The 25,464-nt window shown below is 31.7% G+C and overlaps 2 pseudogenes; both read left to right on the forward strand.

The window, feature by feature from the left end:
- The first annotated feature begins 20,916 nt into the window (after window positions 1-20,916).
- LOC149573546 (autophagy-related protein 2-like) lies at window positions 20,917-22,521 on the forward strand (annotated as a pseudogene).
- Window positions 22,522-22,534: 13 nt separating this feature from the next.
- LOC149573547 (autophagy-related protein 2-like) lies at window positions 22,535-25,163 on the forward strand (annotated as a pseudogene).
- The last annotated feature ends 301 nt before the right edge of the window (window positions 25,164-25,464 follow it).

Consider the following 25,464-nt stretch of genomic DNA (forward strand, 5'->3'; position numbering starts at 1 on the left):
ACCTGAGTTTATTTTACCATTTGGCCGACTTAGTTATATTTTGTTTACTTTTGTTTGGCCGACCTTGCATGAATAATTATTGGAATGGTATATATATAATTGACACATTCAAAAAGGAGATAGAGAATACATTGCACAAAAAGGTGATATAGGTATTTCAAGAAGAAATACAAGATATCTGGATGATAGTGTGAATTCATCAGCAGAAAAGAATACTCAGCAAGGTCCATTAGGAGTAGAAATGATTTCATCAATCACAAAGGGTGATCTAAAATAAAGAACTCAGTCAAGTTGAAAGTTGATCTATTGGTTCATCCCAACAGGTGAATCATTTTTGTAAATCCTTTAATAGGGTAGACTTAACCGTCTTTATACAAATCTCCTAATAGAGTGCATACTTATAAAGTATATTTTTAAATACTCTAACAAGGTGGATCTAGCAATCCTCTATGCTCCTAATAGGGTAGATCACCAGAAGTGATCATTGTAAGCCTTAACTGGCCAACTTCATACTGCAGTAACAAAGCTTTGTGGGTATCATCCCCACCCCAGTTTTACTTTCTATTTTGGAAGGTTTTTGGGTCACCAAATCTCTGTGCATATATGGTTTTAATGTTTAACAGTTTTTATGTAGCAGGATAGATGAGTAAATGTTGTGTATGGTTAACTTAAAAGGTTTTATTGTTACTGATTCACCTCTCCCCTCTTAGTAACCTATTATATCTTGAATATTTCCAACACATAGATAGTGGTTTCTCACATCACATGACAGGAGATAAAAGTAAGTTTATTACCTTTACTCAATATGATGGAAATATTGTTAGATTTGGAAATGATGCTCCATGTCAAGTCAAAGGGAAAGGTTCTATTAAACTTACTAAGAAGATTTCATATGATAATACATACTATGTTGAAGGATTGAACTACGACTTGTTGAGTGTATCACAATTAGGCAATGTAGGATGCAAAGTAGAGTTTGGAAACAAAACTGCCAAGATCTATGACATTGATGGAAATCTGATAGGAAAAGGTGAACAAACTAGGAGTAATCTATTTTACCTAGATACATAAGATGCAACTTGTCTTTGTAGAACAAGATCTAGTTTGCAAACAACATTAACAATAAGAGAAACATTCACAAACTAAAACTAAATTCACATATATGCTTAGACAAAGAAAAGAAAATAAGAAGTGCAAAACCTCAAAGGAGAAAACACTCCATGCTTTTCTTGATTTTGTAGATGCGTCCTTTGATGTGGATGTATGCTCAAGATGCTCAAAGTTGCTTCAATGGTGGAGATGGGTAATGGAAAATTGGTAGCTTTGTGAGCTCTCAATTTGGCATTATAAGGGTAAGATTGATGACTTTGGTTCTCAAAATAGCATGGTAACTTTAGCTCAAAGATTGTTGATTTTTAAATGGCTTGGGAGGGGATTCAATTTATAAGCTAAGGGCTTGAGGGATGGAGGGCTTAGATGCAAGGATGGGGAGATGGTTAAGGAGGGCTAAGATGCACTCAAAGGGGAGCACATGGATTGTGCTTGTTTAGCACCAATGGGAAGGTGACACTTGTCAAAAGGAGGATGAGTGTGAGAGGGTAGGGTAAAGGGTTGGTTAAAGGCATGATGAGTGGGGTTGAGTACGTAAGAGAGGTGTAAAAGGAATGAGTGTGGAAGATGGAAGAGTGTGGAAGATGGATGTAAGAGTCATGAGTGGGCTTGTAAGAGTCTTTTATGGTTTGTAAGAGCACTCATGACTTGGTGGTTGGAATTTTTGAGGGGAGACTTTGATTTGGTTTAGGAAAGTCTTAAACCTATTTAGGGAATGTGACAACATTAGGGGGTGGATTAGGCTTGGGTTTAGGATTAGATTAGGGATGTTAGAGATGTGCAAGTGGATGGGATTAATGAGGGTGGGTGAGTTAGTGGCTAAGCTTGGTTAGTATGGGTGGATGGGGTGGATTAGGATGAATGGAGGATTAGGGATAGGTTAGGGGTTTTTGGATTTGAGGATTTTATTTATCAAATAGATTTATTTAATAAATGGGGATTTTTGGAATTAGATAGGAGAAAAGGATTTAATTGATAAATAATAGGTTATTTGATTTATCAATTAGGACTATAGATGATTCATTGAATTAATTAGCTGGGGGATGGCAAAGGATTGATTAAATATGAATTTAATTAATTATGCCTTTAGAGATGGCTAAATTAGATTACCAAAGCGGTGTAATCAAATTTAGGTGTCTACAGTCTTATTGTTCGACTTGATGATGTGTGGTTATGGCATAGAAGATTGTGTCATGTTAACTTTGAGAATCTGATTAGCATTAGCAAAAAGAGGAAAGTCAAAGGGTTTCCTAAACTAAAGAAGTCTAAAAACACAATGTGCAAAAAATGTCAACTAGGGAAGATGACTAAGTCTAGCTTCAAAAGCAAAACATATACTTCTAAAGAAGTACTAGAGCTAGTCCATACAGACTTATGTGGACTAATAAAAGTGCAAAGTTACCTAGGAGACATATACATAATGCTATTTGTAGATGACTATTCAAGGTTGATTACTACTATGTTTTTAAAGAAAAAATCTGATGCATTTCAAATGTTCAAGTGGTATTTGGTCAGAGTTGAAAAAGAAATAGGGAAGAGTCTAAAATGCCTAAGGTAAGATAGAGGAAGTGAGAAAGAATAGATCAATGATAGACTGTGCAAGAACCTTGATGATGGAGAAAAATGTTGCTCTAAAATATTGGAGAGAAACTATAAGCACTGCTATTTACACTCTGAATAGAATCCAAGTCAAGAAAGGTACAAATGCAACACCTTTTGAACTATGGTATGGTCACTCACCTATTGTAAAACATTTCAAAATATTTGGTTGTAAATGCTACATTCTTAAAGATACTAGAAATGGAAAGTTTAATGCAAAAAGTGATGAAGGCATATTACTTTGCTACTCCACTAGAAGTAAGGTATATAAGTGTTTGAATACTAAATTGACAAGATTGTGGAGAGTGCAAATGTAAGTTTTGATGAGCATGTAGAAGTTCAAGTTGATGAGTCTAAGCTATCAGAATATTATAAAGATTTTGTATACTTCTATGAAGGAATGCCTACTGAAGATGATGCTACTAATCAATTTGGGAATCGACAACAAATTTCAGTATCAATCAAGTTACACCTAGTAAATGATGAGTTGCATTCAGAAGCTGAGCTATAGAATGAAGGAAATGCACATTGTGATTCTAAAAATAGTATACATGAAAGAAATGATGAAATACCAGATGGAGAAGAGAAAAATGACCCTGAAGTTGAAGGATCAAACATGGAAAGAAGAATAGAACCAAGATTAGCCAAATATGTAAGAAGACATCACATTGCAGATCAAATAATTGGTGACAAGGATGCAAGACCAATGAAAAGGAATAGACTAATAAATGAATCATGTTTTCTAAGCAAGGTTGAACCTAGAATAGTGATAGATGCACTACAAGATGATGACTGGTATAAAATAGAAGAGGAGATGGATCAGATTGAGAAGGAAAAAACCTGGACCCTACTTCCTAGACCAGCTGACAAGAATGTAATTGGTATGAAATAGGTATTTAGGAAAAAACTTGATGAGAATGGTGAGATAACAAGAAAAAAATACATTAGTTTGCAAAGGTTATGCACAAGAAGAAGGACTAAATTATGGGGAAATATTTGCTCCTATTGCAAGAATGGAAGGAGTAAGAACACTACTTGCATATGCTACATGAAAAGGTTTCAAAATCTACCAAATGAATGTCAAGTCTACCTTTCTAAATAGTATACTAGAAGAGGAAGTCTATGTTGAATAACTAGAGGGATGAGAAGAACAAGGATATGGTTTGCAAACTACATAAGGCACTCTATGGTTTGAAACAAGAACCTAAAGTATGGTACGAGAGATTCCAGAGATACCTTGTGAAGATAGGATTTGAAAGAATAGATGACAACAACAACTTGTACATCAAGGCTTGAAAAGGTAAAGACATTTTGATATCTAAAATCTTTGTTGATGATATAATATTTGGAGGACAAGATGTTCTATGCTAAGATTTTTTTGATCAAATGAAACATGAGTTTGAGATGTCAATGTTTGGAGAAATCAAGTTCTTTGTTGGTTTACAGGTACATCAATTGAAACATGGCATATTTATGACCCAATCAAAATACACCAAGAAGATACTCAAGACATTTGGATTAGAATAGTCAAAACCAGTTAGCACACCAATGGAAATAGGATATAAGTTATCCAAAAATGATGAATCAACTGAAGTAAATCAGACAATGTATAGATCAATGATTGGAAAGTTGCAATATGTTGTACATAGTAGATCAAACATTGCATTAGCTTTTGGGATAGTGGAAAGATTTTATGCAAATCCAAAAGAAAATCACTTGATGGCAGTAAAGAGAATACAAAGATACCTAAAAGGAATTGATGACTTTGGTTTATATTACAAGAGGAGTGAAAAGTTTGAGCTAAGAGCCTATACTAATGTAAATTGGGGAGTTAATATTGATCATAGAAAAAAAACTAGTGGAGAAGCACTTTTTTTGGGAAAAAAGGATTGATTACATGGACAAGTGAAAAAGCAAAATTGTACCTCACAGTCCACAACATAAGCTGAATATGTTGTAGCTGCTATAAATTGCACCAATATTGTATGGATCAAACATTTGCTACAAGGTATAAAGGAAGAGGTAAATGAGCTTGTAATAATTTATTGTGATAATATAAGTGCTTTCAACATATCAAAGAATCCTATAATGCATGCTAAAACCAAGCATATTGCAATTAAGTATCACTATGTAAGAGAATTGGTGGAAGACAAACAAGTGAAGGTGGAATATGTTAGTTCAAAGGAACAGATTGCTGACATCTTCAAAAAAGCACTACCTAAAGATACTTTTGAGTATCTTAGAGGTAAGTTTGGGGTGATACCCCTAGCCAAGGCTACTTAAGAAAATGCAAGACTCCCCTGCATCAAATGAATTGATTGTTGAAATATTACACATTGATGCAGAGGATACTTACTTTAGGATTCATGCCTAAAGTAATTGAAATAATGAAGTTCCAAATTAGTCACAAGCAATGTGATAGAGGGAGAAAGTGAAAGAACCTACAAAAGCTACACTTTCATATTAAGATGATGAAACAATATGTCTCTGGCATTGTTTCCAAAGAGGGAGAAGTAGTGAGAAATTGATCAACAACAGAAGAAAGAGTAACAAAATTCAATGGATAAAATATTTGATCAATACATTAAGGGAGAAGATGAAGAAGCTGATCAGAACATAGAATAAAAGAAGATGAGCAATACATACAGCGGGAGAAACTATAAGAAGGAAGAAAGGAAAGAGAAAGGATACAGTAGCTAAGAAGGCAAGATAGAAGTAAAGAAATTGGGAGAGTAGATCAAGAGAAGGAGATGTGAAAACTGATGGTAACACATTTTTTTTTTTGGCAATTGACTTACTATTCTAACCTAGTTAGTACATGGTTAAATAGTTTAGTCTGATGGTTGATCAATTTGGTTTGCCATCAATGCCAAAGAGGGAGATTTTTAGAAAATTGATTAAAAAGATCATTGATGAAGAAGATTGATTGAAAGAGGGAGATTGTTGTTAAAATAATGTTTTCAATCATTATTTTGTCATTGATGTCAAACCTGCTATGTGTAGAACATTTTCTTATAAGATCCAAGTACTATCACTTAGTTGATTAATGAAAAGGAGTTGATCAACAAAATGTAACAAAAACATCTAAGGGAAAGGTTGAGTTATGATATTGTAATGAAGTGTAAGGATCAATTAAGCTAATGGTTAAATGATGTATTGATAACATACTTGAAGATATAGAGGTCGGTCACACTTAGAAACATTGGAGGAATAAGTTGTAATAAGGTTGACTACAAAGCTTAAACTAAGTTCATCAATGAGTGTTGAACAAGCTAGTTGAAGCCAAGAAAATTCTTAGTTGGTGCCAAGGAAATGAAAAATCTAGTGTGTGCCGAGTGAACTTTAGGTGCCGAGAAATCTTTAGATGCCAAGTGAAGTTCAAGTGACAAACAAAGTAACAGGTGCCATGCACTAGAAAACCTTAGTAGGTATTGAGTGAACTTTAGGTGCCGAGCATTAGTAAAATGTAGAGTATGCCGAGTAACACAGTATGCACCAAGCACCAATATTTCAATAGTGTCAAGTTGCTGCATTATTGGAAATGTCAAAGATTCATCAAATCTGAGCCGAGATAGTTGTTAACTTGAATTTTTTGAACCAATTGGAGGATAAGGATGATGAGTTAGTGGCACATAATTCTATGTAAACCATTTTTGGAAAAATTCAAAAGGATTATTCAAGAAGTTTCTAGAAGAAACATAATATGGGTTAGATTCAATGAATCCTATCTAATCCATACAAATTGAAATTAAAGAAAAGAAGAATCGAGCAGGCAAAGGAACTCCAAACTTCTATTTAAGGTGTCACATACCAAGAAGCAAATGCTACTACTACTAAAGTGCCAAAATTGTAAAGTGATTAGAAGGGTGTCAAGGATAAGGCATCTAGGAGAAGGAAGAGCACAAAGGGTCTACTTTGATGAGTGGTCAGAGAGAGATGATTGCACTAGTACATTGAGCATTGAGACTCAAGGAGACTAAGCTTGAAAGGAAGGCAAGCTAACATAGCTACAAATACTGAAAGCTAGGCAATGTGAAGGAGCTGAAGAGTGATATGAAATTTGCAAGTTGATTTGTATTATGTAATCAGGTGAAAACCCCTTATTGTTACTCTCTAGCAATCGTATCAGTTAGGGTAAAGAAAAATCATGTGGACTTAGGATGGTTTAATAGCCATTTGTAAATCCTTTAATAGGGTGGCATTCCAAGTGAATGTTTTAAAATCATTTAACTAGGCCCACTTCTAATAGGGTGGATAAATCCTCTAACAAGGTCACATTTAACAGTGTGTTGTAAGCCTTTATCAAGATGGAGTTTTCATAGGGATCACTCCAGAAGAGTGAGAATTAAGTAGCATGTTACTAGTGATTTTTCCCAAATTGCGTTTCCACGTAAATCACTGTGTTATGTGTTGATCTTTTTATGTGTTATGCTTGCATGTTGATTTAGAGTGACTTGTTGAATAGGAAAGATAAAAGCTTGGATGAATGAATAGTCGAATGAGCTCACTACGCTTAGTGAAAAAGTTTGAATTGGACATTAGGACCTTGAATAACTGATTCACTCCCCCCCCCCACCCTCTCTTAGTTATTCTAAAGAATTTCTAACATTTGGTCTACCATACATAACCCTAACTAGAAAATGATCTTAATAACCACTTTTTTGGGTAAATCTTCTTTTCCTTTCAATGTTTTTAGGTATTCCTCTATTGTCCTTAGGGTCATAAGCACACCAATAACTGTGTATACCTGAAAACAAAAATAATTGACTTGATAAAAATGTATTAATAGATATGAAATTTAATTACTCTATTAAATATAGGCAAATCTCGTATATATCTTTGTAGTGTGGTTAACAGGTTTTTTTGAGATGGACTCTTTATGCTTCTTAAGTACAAAGTCTATCTCTATACTATCCAAAAAATCTTCCCCTTTGACACAGTAAGGGAGCCTTTAAATAGAGATTGCAATGCATAAGTCCATATCACCACCATTTCCAATAGGTGTCCATTCAATATTATCACTTGAGAAACGATTTCCTTGGTTTGGAATATCTTGTCCACCTAGTTCAATGAATGATTCCCAAATTTTTTTGACTCAATCTGAGTAATATTAAAATAATTAGTGACTATCATTTTCAAAATTTAGAAATAAATCTATTAGTTTTCTAATTACTCAATAGTATCGTTCTCTTTACCTTAGTGTTTTTGATATAAAAGGAGCCAAAACTAGGGGTGGCCCTTTACAACAATGGTGGCACAACCAGTAAAAAGCCAGCCGATAACCAACAAACAACTACACACACCGCTCGTAATGTTTTACATAATTATCTTTACATTAGTGTTGACATTTACTTGTGAATTCACAATAAGAACCAATTTAAGAATATACAAATTATAGAGATATAATTAAATATCTAAACAATATAAAATGGTAGATACAAAGGTTCAAAGTTTTTTTTGATATATATTATTATAAGTAAATGTATGATATATTGTTAGATTTTGTATTGCATGTGATGTGATACAAGATAATTCAAGGTGGACTATAGTGAGTTGACTATAGTAATGACATAGGAAGAGGATTTATTTTAGGATATTCTGATTTTGGAAAAATGACTAAATTTCAAAGCAAGACTTTTCTATATGATTGGACAATAGTAATGCCTTACGAAAGAAATTATGATGTTTAAATTTAATTAATAGAAATATTTTAGACATGTCTTCCAATAACCCTAAAAATCCTTAGCCATGTGAAAATGAAAGATGCAAAAAAATATTAAATGGAAAAGTTAGAAAATGTTTAATTAAGAATTTTAAGTGAAACCTTATTTTTAGCTTTGTTTATCTTTTATGCAATCTAACTTGAAGGTGCTAGAAGACTAAGAACGTTCACTTTTCTAGCTTTGTTTGGAAGACTAACATTAGTTGAAACATTAGCTATAGCTTTGTTTAGTTTTTAAGTAATCTAATTTATACTTTATTTCAATTTGAATGATGGATAAAAGACTAACACTATTCATGTGGGATCATGTTGTATGTATTGGATTATTTAATAAATTTATATGAAATATTTCTTAAGTAATATTTTTCTTTCACTCAAGCTTGATTTATTTGTAATGATTCGAGATCCTAACCAATTTTTGGAAAAACATTATTCAATATAATTTACAATATAATATGAAAAAAATAGAAAATAATTCTATGAAATTCGTAAGGAATGTAGTAGAATAATATTAACAAACTAGTTCTAAATGCATTTAAGAGAATATTAAAAAATTATAATGATGAATGATTTTACACTTATTCATGAAATATTTTATTTAATTCTTATAATATTTAATGATTGGTGGTCTCAAATTTAGACACTTCATTTCAAATCTAGTTTACATATAGATTTGTATAATTAATATATTTGTATATTTTGATATGAAATTGTTAAAAACACCAAACATACACAAATAAAAATAAAGATTACAGTTTACCAACCTAATCTATCCTTGCTTTTTTACTTGAATAACTTCCAATCGAGGAATCAACCAAAACCCTAAACTTTAATATATATTTTTTTAGTCATTTAAAAAAAAAATAGTTGTTTATTTTTAAATGTAAATAAAACTTTAAAATGTCGAGTCTAAATATTATTTTTATCCTTATAATTTTTGTATTCATTTATTTTATCTAATATGAAAACTCTAAACATTTCTCATTGATTAAAAATCTTTTTTAGAAAACATCATATATTTAACTCATATTATAATTTAAAATAATCCAAAATCATTATTTAGAATTTAAAAACAAATCAATGAAAATATTTCAAGCTTAAAATAAAATAAATCATCTATAGCTTACAAACATGAATATAGAATTGAAAAAATAATTTATAGAGAACTAAGGGATTAATGATTCACAAAAAATGCCAAGATTTCATAATAACAAACATATAAATCTAACGTAAACAAATTTAAATAATAAATAATAAATTACTACTGAGATCAACCACTCTAGAAATCTTGTTGAGAAGATATATTTCAATTTATTAAGATCAATTGGTAAAATTGGGTGCCAAAGCAACTTACTAAATGTTAAAGATATGAAATACATTTATGGTGAGTTAATTTTAGTTTTTAAGGACAAAGAAAACACCAAGTTGAATGGGATGGGGGATGACATATGGAGATGGGATGATGGATGGGGTATGGTGGGAAAGGTAAATGGGTAAGTTGGGTAGCCAGTTTTGCGCCTTATTATGTCGTCATTTTCATGATTTATTATGTTTTTGTTTTCCTCTTGCAATGGTATGTGAGGAATATGAATGGAAGGTAGATATGGTAAATACCATGCAACTCATATATATACATACATATACATCTATATACATACATACATACATATAATATTTAAATAAAATAATTTTTTAAATTCATTTTTATAACAACAAACTGATAGGGCAATTTAAACTAGCCAATCAAGAATTTGTTTGCAATACTATAATGATTCATTTTACCAAGGTCTTGATCAAGATGTTTTGTACAAATTATATGTTTAAAAGTGTGGTTTTTATTTGACAGTATCAAATGAGGGTTTTTGTTTCCATTGAAGTTTTTCCAATTTAATTTTATTCAAACCCTAGCTAGATTTTAGATCAATTTCTCCAACTACATTCTCTATTATTTAATATCAAAATTTCTAAGATCCACACCTTTTTATTTAAAAACAACAATTCAATTCAAAGATACCAAGAAGACACAAAGAATACAGATCTTTTAAAAGAAATTTATTATCATAGGTTTTTAATACCCTACCTTACTTTGATGCTAAAAAAATCTTGACAATCTAGTGAAACCCTTACCAATCCAAAACCCTCAAAGCTTCCATAAGTCCTTTTGCTCCAACTCCCAAAATTTTTTCTCCAAAATTTATGTGTGAAATAATGAACTGAAATCCTCTAATATAAAGCCCTCACTTCTCTTTAGGGTTTCTATCTTTAAAAACTCTGAAATATAATTATTTTATTTAATTAATCCATAAATATGCAAATTTAACTCACATTTTAATTAAATAAACTCTTTCATTTTAATTTCCCACTTTATTATTTAATTCAATCTTGGTAAAAATAATTATTTAATATTTTAATCAATAAAGCTAATTAGAATACATTATTTAAATGCAACTCTAATTTTGATCAATATTAATTAAATCTTTAGACTAAAATAATATTTAATATTTAAATTCTTTTTATTTAGTTCTCTAATTTAGGACTTTAAATTAAATATTTTTATTTAGTGAAATACAAGAAATGAAATATCGACTTATTTTAATATTTTTCTCTTTTTAATTAAATAATATTAAATAATTCAAATATCAATGATTAATCCAAATATCATAAATAAGCATTTTACCAAGCAAATCACAAAGTCAAACCACATGAAATGCATAAGGAAATCAACCAACCCATTCAAGTCAAACAACACACGCACATAAAGACTCACAAGTTTGAAAAGGGTAGATGGTCAATTATGAGTCCTCCTTGCAAAACAAGTATTTGGGCTATGGTTGGGATTGGACCGATCATTATCTTCCCATTCTTACCATTTAGTTATTGTGATAGGGTACGTTCATCCTGACAAATCAGGGAACTCAATGCTCGATACCTAAATTATGCATAAAAGATAAGCATACACACACACCAACACACACACACACACACACACACACACACACACACACACACACACATACAAACATAAACTAAACAGACAATGGTACATCATTAGATCCTAACTAGTAGGTGACTATGACTCCCTTCCTTAACTAAGTTAGCTAGAAAAGTAAAACATACACGCACACCATACAGATACAAGTATGGGGTGAGTACTATAATTAATCATGAGTACAAGGAACATCATATTTCTATATAAATTTATTAATTTTCATGAACACACAATAATCATTGTTTAAAGACATAGTGTAAGATATAATTATGAAAGCAATTGCAATTACTAACTAGAAGTCCTTAAAGAATCATCATTATGAAAATATTCAATCTAAACATCAAATCAAGTCATGGAATACTATCATATAAGTAGAAATCAAATATATCTTAAACTAACACATGCATGAAAATATGCCTAAAATAGTTCAAGACACATAATAGAAGGGAAAAACATGGGTGGGCACTACACATTTATTTTGAAGATGAACAATTCAAACCTATAGGTTTTTCCCTTTGTTTTACCTACAAAGGGGTAGAATGGAATATAACTATGGTGAACATTACCAAAATTACCAAAAGAGAAAGATGTTCTTCATTGCCTAGTCAATTCTTTTAGATTTTACTCATTTTTCTTAAGTGAATACAATTCATACATATTTATATGGTGCATTAGTTGGTATTGGAAACAAGTTTGAAGAACCAAAATAAGGTTAGTATTGAAGTATATCGCATTAAGATTTCTAGTCAAATGGATGGTACATGTTTTCCCTCTAATCAATTCCATGAAGTTAGGAAACATTTGAGACCACACCATGGCTTTGATCACATTTTTTTACTCTATAGTACATCTAATTTTTTTTGCCTTGTCAATTAAATGATACACATTGCACATCAATGTTCATCTTCAATGTCTAAATGTGGTGGCTATTTTAATGATATCAACAAATCTCTTGTTGCAACTCATATAAAAAAGAATATGTTTTATGATACCTTTAAAGACAAACCTAGAAGGCAGCTTGATGGTGTTCACTAAGAGTTGTAGGCCACCAATCCTATCGAGATGGAAATTCATGTCATTAGGGACTAACATCTAAAGAGGATATTTCCTTATAGTTTTGTTCATAAAGTTATGTATTTAAAGAAAGGATCTTTTGTACTACACCATTAAACTTGGTGGATGTGTAATATGAAGGTGTTTGAGTGATTTTATGTACTTCACTATGAGCTATAGAGTTAAGGGAAGTCAATATTATTATTCAATTATGGATATGTCATATCCATGGTGTACATTTTTAGTTGTGGTGGAGCAACACCCACATCATTTTTTAAGAAGCAAACATTGGGAATTGATTAATTAATATGATTTTTCTTGTCAAGTTAGTTTGTTATGCTACTTTGTTGAGTGTCTTAGTGAATATTTGTAATATTTTTTTGTGGAAACATTAGATTTTGAATCTATAAGCAAAAATAATAATTTTTCAAAATATTCTTTTAATAGGTTTGTTCAATAATATCTTTGATAGACAATAATTGGATGTAAAAACATACTGTCTCTCTAGAGATATTAGTTGATATTAAAGTAAATTATCTCTAATGACATGAAGTTACTTTTGTTTCCTATTGTCTTATAGAAACTATATCTTAAGACATATTTTAAGACACTCGATTAAAGATGAGATGTGAGATGATACACAACATTTTTATTGTTGCAAATGAAGACAATTGATAAAGGAGTTATCTAAAAAAATTCTTTATTCCTCCTATAGGTAGTAGTGTGTATCACATATATCAAATATTATTGTACTTACCAATTACAGTGAAGTATTCGTATTTCATTTTAATATTTCTAAAGTTTCCATTTTTTTTATCAATTAAATCTATTTAAAAAATAATTTATCTCAAATATAATTGGGTCAAATTATTTGGTCATATAGGACCCCTTTTTTTCAAACTTTGTCATGGTGCATTTTTAATGGTGACATTTTAGGAGATTATTTATAAATATAAATATGTAACATTGTAATTAAACATAATTGCATTCATTTATAAATATACATATATAGGTCCACTGTAGTCAAACATAATTTCAATCATCTATAAATGTAAATATGTAAACATTGTAATGAAAATTAATTGCATCCATCTCTAAATATAAATATATATCAAATATAATTTTATTCACGTAAAAAATTTAAAGGCATGATGTATTTGGTTTTTCCATAGATGTATTGAAAATTTGTGCTTCAAACATTTAAATTTATTAAAGAAAATATAAGTTAAAACTCTAAATTTAGGGCAACAAAAATTTCAAATTATTTATTTTAATAGTTATGATTCTAATTAATTATAAATTTGTCTTAAAATGTGCTCAATTCATTAAATCAATATAATTAACTTCTAAAACATATATTTTGATAGCTACAAAACCTATTTTAACATTTCTATACAACAACTACATAATTTCCAATAAAATATTCTATTTACACAAATTTATTGACATAATCTTTTTTTTCTCAAAACACACACACTAATAAAGATGGTTGGGCAATCAGAAGGGTGATTGAAGAAATTAGGCATTTGTTAACTATCTTGAAAATATATAACTTGCACCATATTTATAGGGAGGGCAACACAGTAGAAGATTCGATGGAAGCATTGGGTCTGAGTGTGCAAGGCTTATGTTGCTGGAGAGAAATTGGAGAGTTACCAAATTTGGTAAAAAATTTAGTGAATAAAGACTATACCCATGATTGGGTCCACTTAGATAGATTTTATGGCTCTAAGTGACAACTCAATGCTGAGTCAACTGATGGGGCTGGTTCACTATGGACAAATGGCAAGGAATGAGGAAAAGGGTACTTCCAATAATAAATTTGTGTGGTTCGAAAGGGAAAGTAAATCAAAGTATGATTTGAGGGTATTTTTAATGATTTTCTTTATTATAAATTTGTACAAGATGCCTAGTAATAATTCAAATTTCAAAAGGCTTCGACTTCTTGGAGATGATCAAAAAGAGTGGTATTGGGGAAATGATAGATGTCACGTGATAAAAAGTCAAATAAGTCACATGGTATTCATTATAGTAAAGGATTGTATGAGTACTTTGTGCAACTTACATTTTTGCATAAGTGTGACTATGTTTTTTAAATTTACCTATAGTCTAGAGCTTGGAAAGGAGTGAGATTTTTGGTAGAAGTTTCTGCAATGGGGGAAGATTTGTTGTGTATTGAGTCTTCAATGATTGAGGATAGTTCTTGTAAACCCCTAACCTGTTACATTTTTGGGGAGGGGGACTAATCCCATTTATGGAGGCATTGAATGGTTTTGATAAGAGTTGTTCTCAACAATTTGTGAATTCTTGAGATGATAGAAAGGTGACGGTTAATGGAATTACATTTCAGGTTTTTAAGGAAAATATTTCATTGGCAACGAGGCTTGTAATGAAAGGGAGAAAATGGCAGAAGGTGACTAGGTATATGGATGAAGCTAGCCTGAAATGCTTCTTCTAGGAGGGTGAAGAACCCATTCGCCATCATGGAGGGTTTTTGCATGAAAAGCTTCTGGAGCCATGTAATGAAGTTTTATTGGTGTTGATGAAATATTTGACCCTAGAATGGAGGTATGGTGTTTGCTATTACTACCATTCCCCCTCCTAAATAATTTCTCCCATCATGATAATACTTCTATTCCTTTCTTCCTATTGCATCAATTAGTTGATATTGAATATCATGTTAAGGAAAATATGAAAAAGGGGGTGAATTATGAAATCCTCTACTAGGGGTTGATGTTCCCTCTTTACCAATTCAATCTGGCTTTATTACCCCCTACAATTGTGGAGGTTGATATCCCAACTCTTCATAACCCTCACCCCCACGTATAGCTCTAAGAATTACCAAGCCTAAAGGCCCTACCCCTCAACCTTCACCCCGTCCCTTGAGGAGAGGAAGATTTTCCCCCTAGTAAAAAGGTGAAAATGGAGAAAGGGAAAGAAAAGGAGTTGGAGGACTCGAAAGAAGAGGCTAAAGGTGGAAAGCGAAGGTCTAGGAGAATAGAAAAAACTAATGCCAAAAGGAAGATGAGGTTTGTTGCTTCATAGCATGAGGATTCTGATTTTGAAGAGATGAACCACCCCAAACAAGGAGTGAAATAGATGAACTATGGCTTGGGGAATGAGAAGGAGAAGGATGTGAAAATTTTAGACTCTTCTATGTCAAGCTCAGATGGTGAGGCTAATGGGAGGAAAGAGATGACCATGTCTCTACTTCTATTACCATGGGTAGAGTGAACCATATGCAGGACCAACTCCTAAAAATGATGGAAAGAGCCCCCTCCCCTACAATGGTGTCCTCTCCAAATAGGGTGATACCTAAAGAAAAGATTATTTCTAACACCCTAGTTTTTTAGAATAATGACAAAGACATGGTGAAGGGTAATTTGGGTGGTAAGCTGGAGGTTTCTAAGGAGACCCATAAGTTGGAGGCTAAAGAATTGAGAGAGAGGATACCGGCTTTGGAGGAAAGGGTTAGAATTTTGTCTAAATTCACCATCAAGGTGACACAAGCAATGGACACTACCCTACACCTGGTGAAGGATAACCAATAGGAGTACTTGACTCATGAGGATTCTAGAATGTTGTTTGATTTCCCGGTAGCATATTGGGCCAACATCCTCCTTAAAGGGAAGGATGAGAAGAATCCAAATTATGACCTTCTCCTCTTTGTATTTGGTGTTTAATGGTTTGCTAGTTTAGGGACATAGTCACTTTAAAGGTTGTTCTGCCTTTGTTTAAAAATTCTTTCCTTTGAAGTAGTACTATTTTAGGAAATCTTAGTAGGATGGCTGGTTGATTTATTATTATGCTCCTTTGAATGATGTTTTTGTTTTGATAAGTAGTCGTAGGGGGTAATTTTTTTTGGTTGGTAATATATTGGTTGGAGGCCAACATGTCTTTGTAACACTAGTACATTTTGGCAAATATGTGACTATGTGACTAAAAATTTTAGTCACACTACTAAAACTCTTAGTCGTGTTACTAAAATTGATCATTTTTTAGTATTTCTTTACAATTTACAAGTATAGGTGACTATTTTGGTCACCTTGTAATATCACAAGATCAACCAAATAGAAATGACAAATTAGACTGCCAAATAAATGACTAACTAAGAGATTAGATAATTAGTGACTTACACTTAGTCACCTTAACACAAGTGATTAAATAAACTACCAAATAAATGATTAAATAAGTGATTGACAATTAATCATCTAAACACAAGTGATTAAATAAACTAGCAAATAAATGACAAAATAAGTGATTAGGTAATTAGTCCCTAATAATTAGTCATGTGTACTTTATCTCTTCACTTTCTTTAGGGCTTATTTATTAATGAAGCTTGAGAGAACACATAATTTCATCATATGAAAGTTGTCAAGGGACAAAAAAACATGAAAGAACCTAATTCAAACTATTAAAACTAAAGGCTAATCAATATTTCAAAGTGAGATTACTAAGCTTTAAGTATATTTTTTCTTTCATTATACGTACAAATTTTGCCACTTATTTTTCTTATCTTGTTGGAGACTTTGGATGATTTCAAATTGAGATTATTTCTTGAATTATTGACTAAATAATAGTAATTTCTCTATTATTCTAAATTTTTTATTTAGATTTTAGGACTATGTAAGTATAAATTTAGTTCTATAATATTTTTATTTTATTATATGTATAGATAGATATATAAAATAAATATAAATTTATAAATGATTTATCCTAAATTTTAAATCATTTGACTTCAAAAAACATAAATTACCAAGGATTCTTTTTCTATGGTTCTTGCCCGCCAAAGTATTTACTTTCGGATTATTTTGGTGCACAAAATCTCTCCTGCCAAATGAATTAGAGCGCAAAATCTCACCCACCAAAAACATCAGGGGACATATTTTTTTATCAAATCTCGTAAGGACTCTCTAAAAGAGATAATACATGGAGAACATGGGTATTGGAAAGGGTTTTCACAATCTACAAAATAAGGTAATTGTCTGAACCTAAATTATTGTGCCTCCTCACCTCGACATACATACAGTTATACACGACTCTTTTTTACAATGCTCCATTTATTTCCAGAATATCAAAGGCTTGCATAGACTTCAAATCTTGTATATGATCATCTTAGAGGGTTTCTCTCAATTATTTACACGTGAATGCCTAATTCGACTTCAAAAGAGAGTACTAGGTTCTAAAGTTTTCCATGGAGATTGATTTTGTTGCTATGTCTGTTCCAGGTGAGTAACTTTTTGTACTTGAAATTCTCTCTTCTAATGTCTTTATGATTCTTAGGTTTTACGAGCTGAAGATTTTATTTTACAAAATTGAATCCCCATTTCTAACCATGTGTTCTTTTTTGGTTTACATCATTGAGAAGGATATAGTTTGCATGATTATGGATAGTTAGCTTTAAATAATGTTATTTTTTCTAGTTTAATGACTTCACCTCTTTTGAGGTAGCATCTGCTCTGGTAGCAAGCTTCATTTCATTGTCACTAAAAATCCTATGATAATTCAATTTGGAAAACTTCATGGGTCTACGCTTTCTATCCTACAGGGGCTTTATTTTTCTGATAAAACACCATGGCCTTTTTGAGGGCTTTGACTTGACTTTATCACAAATTGAGGGGTTCATATTTGATTCAAGAATGCTTGCTTTACTTGCCAAAAAAGGGTATTCTACAAATCTTTTCACCATGAGCATCAACATTATAAATTGATCTCATTCGAAGGGGATCTAGCCCAAAAAACACGACCAACCTGGCTTTGGTAATAAATGAAAGAATATAAAAAATAGTATAGCTCTCACACTACTAAATGAATGTCAAAAAATTTCAAAGATAAATAAAACATGAATAGACAATATTCAATACTATGCATATAGTAGAGAATAATATTTGTATTGTTTCTGATCTGTATTGACTTCTTATAGTAGCATGCATATATAGAAAGTTAGATTTGGTCTTCACCAATTAAAATTAATTCGAACTAAAGAAGACTGCAAAAAATATCTATTTCAGCAAACTAGACTCTAATACATCAAAAATGCTCACCAAGAATAGCTAATTACTTCGGCGAGCACCATATTTTCATTAAAGGAGACAATGAAATTTCTCTTTTCAATGGATTTGATTAATACCCTAAACATTGAATTTTCACATGACATGTTATCCTCTGATTATTCATAGGGATGTAAAGTCAGAAAACATTCTTTTGGATGACAGATTTGACACATAGGTATGTATTCTTTACGAATTCTAATCATAAAATGTTTTATGTCTATATTTGGGAGGGTCACTTGCTAGTTTATCTCTAATTTTTAAGTGATGATGGACTTTTCATGTTCCAGGTGTCCCATTTTGGACTCAAAAAATTAGCATTAGATGCTTATAATCATGTCAAAACACATGTCATAAGATGTAGATGTTGTCATTTTCATTATTTTCTTTGTATTGGTCTTTGCATTTCAATGGAAAACTAAGAATGCTTGGTTGCTGCCTTATGAAGTTTTAGTTTATGTGACATTTATTTGAATACTTTAGGTATATGGCTCCAGAATATGCAAGAAGGGGAAATCTTACTCAAAGATTGGATTTATTTTCATTTGGTGTCATGTTAATACATTATTACTAGAAGGAAATCTGTTGATGCATCAAAACCTCTTAGGGATGAGAGCTTGGTTGACTGGGTACATTATTGATTTGATTTATATATTGCATTGTTGATAGTTTAATGTAGGATCACCGCAAAGCATTAATTTGTCTATGCAAGATGCTACCATTAAATATTTAGTTGCTCCCTCCTCTCATAAGATAAGGACCTTGTAAGGAAGATCTCCTATTGTGGACAACTCACCACAAGCATGTTTGATGGTGTCTAGTTGAAAGAACACAATGAATGGAGGGTGGAGAAACTATGTTGTGGTTTGAAATCAGCAAAACTAACATAGGAATTTTTGGAAAAACTCACGATTGTTTTGATATACTTAAAAATTCCTTGTTGTGTAGCCCATCTTAGAAAATGTAGGATGTAATTAACATCATAAATGAATGATGATTATTCTATTGCTGCCTTCTTTGGAACCTTCCTATGTTTCTTTTAGAAATTTCAAATCCATGTTTTTGGTATTTTAGGGAACACACACCTGTGTTTTCACAATTCATATGATTATAATATGAAGCAATTAGATAATGCTAGACCAATTAGAGATCTTTTAGAATGTTTACTTCTAAGGCATTCAAAGAGGAAAGAACTCTTTTGAAGAATCTTTTTGTTAATTGTACCTTATATATTCTAATTTAAGTCATTGCAAATGTCAAATGTGTCAAAGAAGAAAGGTTAAAAATCCCTTCACCAAGAACATTGATGTTCCATTGATTTTCTTTTAGTTTTTACAAATATTTTTATGAAGTTAACAAATCTATAGATGTGAAGGGTACTGTAATGGAAGACTGATTACTATAGTCTTATCTATTACACTTATCAATTACATTTCATAGTTTTAAATGTTCTACCTATAGATTGTTCTTTCCTCGTTCAAGAAAAGGATAAAAAAGTCACATTATAATTTAGGACATTCCTCAAAAAAAAGGGGATTGTTTCTTGGTAGACTCTCCCTACTCAGCCACTACGTATGCAAGGTCTACATTTACTTTGGAAGAGATAAATTTAAAGCCAACTATAAAAATTCTAGTCATTGTGTTCTTGTCAGCACAAGGAAGATCTATCTTGCCAACCACTGCTTTTAAGCTAGTCCTTCCCGAGTTCTTTTGTTAATGGCTCTGATTTTTCCAAGAATGTGGATCTTCTTAGTATGTGTTCTTAATCAAATTTTCCTTCTGTTTCAAAAATTTGTTTATTTCTTACATTGTTTTTAATAACTAGCTAATTTTTAATTTGAAACAATTAATTAAAAGTTAATTTCCATGTATTCATAACTACTCTATTCCAGTATTAGATACATCCTTGCTTATAGAACCATTTTCCAGTTCACCTTATTAGATATTTTGTTGCACGAGGCAGAAAAGATAATGGCTTTAGCTTGACAAAGAATTTTGACTTTTACAAATAAGCTTAATGAAGCAGATAATGTTGTCATTCTATTCAACCACTATAAACAAATGGTCACGACCAACTCTTTTGCCACCTACTTCTATTCAGCAAGAGTAGAGATAATAAGTATTCTAGACATAATATTGATAATTATGGCCATTGGTAGCTTGGAAAATTCATATTATTACATGCTATCTAAGTTAAAATGCAAAGCAATTGGTAGCTAAAAAAAAGCAATTTTAGCATTCTCACTAAGTTAAAAGCAATGGAAAACTGCCATTCATGCACTCTGACATTATGGTGCAACAAAGCACTAATTCACTTAAGTATTTGGAGTTATAGACTAAATCAAAACATGATACCAAGTACAAAAGGAAGATAGTTCATAGTGAAATCCAAAATGGTGACCCTCTTACTTAAATTTGCAGTCTTACACATCAATCTCTATTTGATTTCACCTAATAATGAGGGTGATTGGATGCATGGTACTGCCAAAAAAATTTCTCTTCAGGCTTGGAAAGTTTTCAGTGTTTGCAGTGAGAAAGAAAAAAACTATTCAATTAGTGCCATTCAATAGCAAGAGGTTCCTGGATCAAGGAGTAGGATTGCAGAAAAGGCATGGGAATCAACCAATAATTGGACAAGAGAAATTGAAAGTACTAAATCCCTTCCAAACAACCAAGAATTTATTCATGCAAGTACTGTAGCTACATTAGAAGATAATGATTCTCACATTCAAGAGAAGATGATCAAGAGTTCTAGCTTATTTATTTTCTTCTCTCTACCACATGCAAAGGTTGATCTCTATGGCTTCGAGCACATCATGATAGTCAATCTTCTTGATGATCTCATTGATTGTGTTAGTTTTGATGATCACACAAGAATATCTTTAAACTCATAAAATCATCATAGTGAAAGCTAGTCTTGCATGAGTGAAGTCCTTTGCTCAAAGTTATCACAGATATCATTTCTCTTGGAGTGTAAGGTTGTTGATATTGCAATGCATTTGAAAGAGTTGTTGGACATAAGGGTATCAATGAAGAAGGAACTTCCTGGTTTATGGGCTGAGTTTACGTTAACAGTTCAAGAATTTTCTACTTTATTAGTGTCAAACCTCAAAGGTGTCTCTAGTGCCTCTTACTTTTGGTTGTGTCATGCTAAAGGATTGTTGCAAGGATCACTAAGGGATGGAATGAAAAAAAAATGAAGCGAACAGACATTTTTGTCTATTATAATGCAAAATGAATGTTTTAAGTTGTGGTGATGGAGGAGGGGTGAATGTATTGTCCAGTGGTAATGCAGGAACAACAATTATACATGTTGGCCAACCATGACAATTACAGAGTAATACAACTTTGCTCTCGGTGGTCGTCTTGACTAGTTGACTTCAGTCATTTCATTCTTTAATTAATCTACTAATAATAAGCATCAAAGTCCCAATATGGGTGTGAGAGAGGGCACTGATACTAATTCACAAGATAGTTCCTATGCCACTTCCTTTAGACTAGAATTAGTAGATGTTGCTATGAATTATGAACCTTATTTTAGAGTTCCAACCATAAGTAGTTCTAAGACAAGTGTGCCCCCAAGTTCTATCACCCACAGTAATTGTATTGAAGAGGAACATTTACTAGTGGCTTGTGTTCTACCTCCAGCTTCAGTTTGTCTTTCAATTTAGACTAATTAAAACACTATTAACAAAGAGTACACTATCTTTCTCCAAGATTTAGGACTTTTGGCTCTAGATATATCAAAATGAAGAAGTATCAAACAAGGTTATGATGAAAATGCATTACTTTCTCAAGGTTATGTGAAGATTGGTGAAGAGGCTTTAGTGAAAGTGCTGATGAGAATGTATTGTGAGGATGGCCTTCTTTGGGGAGTTACATGTAAAGAATTTTAGATTTTGTTGAAAACTTGTCATGACGCAGCTCTTATGCACTTGGGTGCACAACTTCAGCAACTATTTGCACCTAATTTTGAAGAGTCATTTGTGCATCTATAGACAAGGTGAAGCAATGACCTTGTATGTTTCAAATGAGGCCTTGGTGTTGTGTTTTCTTTCTATTTTCCAGCCTTCCTCAAAACATTTAATAAAGGAAAGGACATACATGTGTTGTGTGAATTTTCCTAATATCCTGTGAAAAGTTTTAAGTAAACATTTTGAAACTTACAGATATGATTTTTTTTATTAAACATGGAAAAATAGCTTTTTTTCTTTTTGGTTTTTAAGCATGTATTCTTATTGTTTGAAATCATTTCTTGCCAGGTTACTTGTGAAGTTGCACCCTTTACGGTCACATCTTGATCAAAGTTAGCTTGACTTCTTAATCAATTTTTTTCCCAATTAGTAGCTTCTGTTGTTGTACAAGCAGATTCATGTAGTCAAATATCAAGCAATATAAGTATTCCAGTTCATGCTGACACTGCAATCATAGAAAACAATCTTCTCCCCTTCTTTCAGGTACTAGCAGCACACCATCTAAAAACTTATTTGTCATTAATAATGTTTTTTCCCCTTGTAATCCACCTTCTTTGTTAATAAAATGACAGAGGGGTGTGTTGTAATCTGATCTAGTGAACAGGTAAGTCGAAGAGTTGTATAAAATTGTTACAATTAAATATTGTCCAATATGTAATGATTGGCTAATCAATGAGGACATTTGCAGACTTCCTTATTTAAATGTTTAGTATTTTTTATGTGTTCTTTGCATCAATGTAATTTTTTGCATACATGTAATAAATGCATGTCATAACAAGTAACTTGATAATCAATGTTGAAAAGAAAATTCTATAAATACATCATTCCATAGTAAAAAATTTGATTCATTTCTCACCAATTTCACATCACACCTAATCCTTAGTTGTAGCTATATCTTGTAAAGTAGTCATATAAATACAGACCCAAAAACTAGAGAATTGCCAATATTCCCATGATTATTTCAAATGTGTATTTAGTGGATATTCTTGTTGTTTGTTGTGCTTTAATTATCTAATTTTTTGTTGGATTATTGTATTTTGAAATTGTTCTTTATTCTTTGGACAGAAATGTGAAATACGACCATTGAGCATTCATGTTAACTACTTTCCTCATCGAGTTAATATTGTTGCCTTACAAGGTGGCAATAATGCTGAGCTTCTTAATCTAATTTCATGGAAGGTATTCTATCATGCAGATTCAGATTTTTTGTATCATTGTTATTATTTTTGTTCACTATCAGATTAATTAAACTTTGCACGATGGTTAATCAATCCATGTTAATTATTATTATCTCTCTGCTTCAGATTGGTGTACAGGTGACTTTTAGATTATTTTACTCTATATGCTTTGTGATTAATATTTAAATTGAATAAATTTTCATTTATGAATTATTATAGTTTGAAATGGTATGTGCTTTTTTCTGCTGAATTTTCTCATATACATATATGGCTAGCCATGCTATAATAGAGTACCATATTATTTCATTCATGCATTTGAGTGATTTCTATTTTTACAAAACTAGCAAGTCTTTTAGTTTCATCTCAAATTTCATTTTTTAATCTTTCATTCCTTAAGCTTATTTGAGTTGAGCATATAATTAGGAATATGGAGACATTTGTATCCATACACAATGGTGAACATATAGCTTGCATCTCCATTCCATTTTGTAGCATTGGAGGCTCCTGAAAAAGAACCATTTTCTCTATTTATTTTGTTGTGTTTCCTTATTATCCAATGTCCCAGCTACCTTATTCATGGTCATTCTCTGTTTGGAACTTGATTGAGGATGTTCAATAGGCAAATGTGACGTTCAATAGCACCACTCATATAATCAAAAAATGTGCTACTCAAAGGTCATAATGCCTTTTATAAAACTTCTTAACAATCCATCACATGTTGTAGTTTTAAGTGGAAATGATCTACAAGTCTTTCTAAATTGGTTGGGTTTCTTACTAACTAAGCTTAGTTATTCTTTTTTCTGCAAAGTGCAATCCTATTTTATAGGTTCACTTGTAAATAATTGAATTATTATTTTCATCAACTTATTGTTCGGAGTTTGCAAGAAATATTCAGTATTTTAGAGATATTCGTATGTGATTGTGAAAATGTGAAATATGGCAGTGCATGTTATTGTTAAGCTAAGAACTTGCTCTGTAAATTAAGGACTCCATAAAACATGGATTTTCCACAGGGTATCAATTTGAATTTGAAACATGTCGAGATTGCTGGGGTTTATGGCTGGGCATGGATTTTCCATAGGGTATCAATTTGGATTTGAAACATGTCGAGATTGCTGGGGTTTATGGCTGGGCTCACATTTCAAAAATTGTCATTAATGAATGGCTGGAAGATATTACCCAAAATCAGGTATCCTTGAATTTTTTGTATATATCATACCTCAAAATGTATTGATGCCTATTTAGAATGCTATTAATAAAATTGTTATAAACAATACATTATGCTAACTATTTTTTCATAAATCTTACACTTTGTAGGTGCACAAGCTAGTTAAAGGGGTCAGTCTTATTTGATCCCTTGTTGCAATTGGCACTGCTGTTGCAAAATTGGTTTCTATTCCAGTTGAGCATTATAGAAAAGATCGACATTTACTCAAAGGTGTGCAGAAAGGTTTGACACAATGTATTGCAAGCATTATTTTCATTTGATTTTAACTGGCACAAATGCATGATTTTGTTTATTTTAAGCTTCCATACTTATAATTTCATCTTTGTAATGTGCTTTCTTGTGCCATTTTGGAAGTCTTGAAACTGATGTTGAGCTATAGGGAAAACTGGAACCATGGTTATGGCCTCTGTGATATGTTAATGCTCTCACAAAATTATATATTATATGGCTTGGCCCTTGATGTTGTTTAGAGACTGTTCAATTGTATGTAGTTGGTCATATGTTGCACCCATTTAAACCATATGCAAATGTTTGTGTCTAGTTAGGAGCAACACTTTTAAA

This window comes from Cupressus sempervirens, chromosome 2 (genome assembly GCF_028749045.1).
Source record: "Cupressus sempervirens isolate cs-2001-9-10 chromosome 2, ASM2874904v1, whole genome shotgun sequence".
NCBI lineage: Eukaryota > Viridiplantae > Streptophyta > Pinopsida > Cupressales > Cupressaceae > Cupressus > Cupressus sempervirens.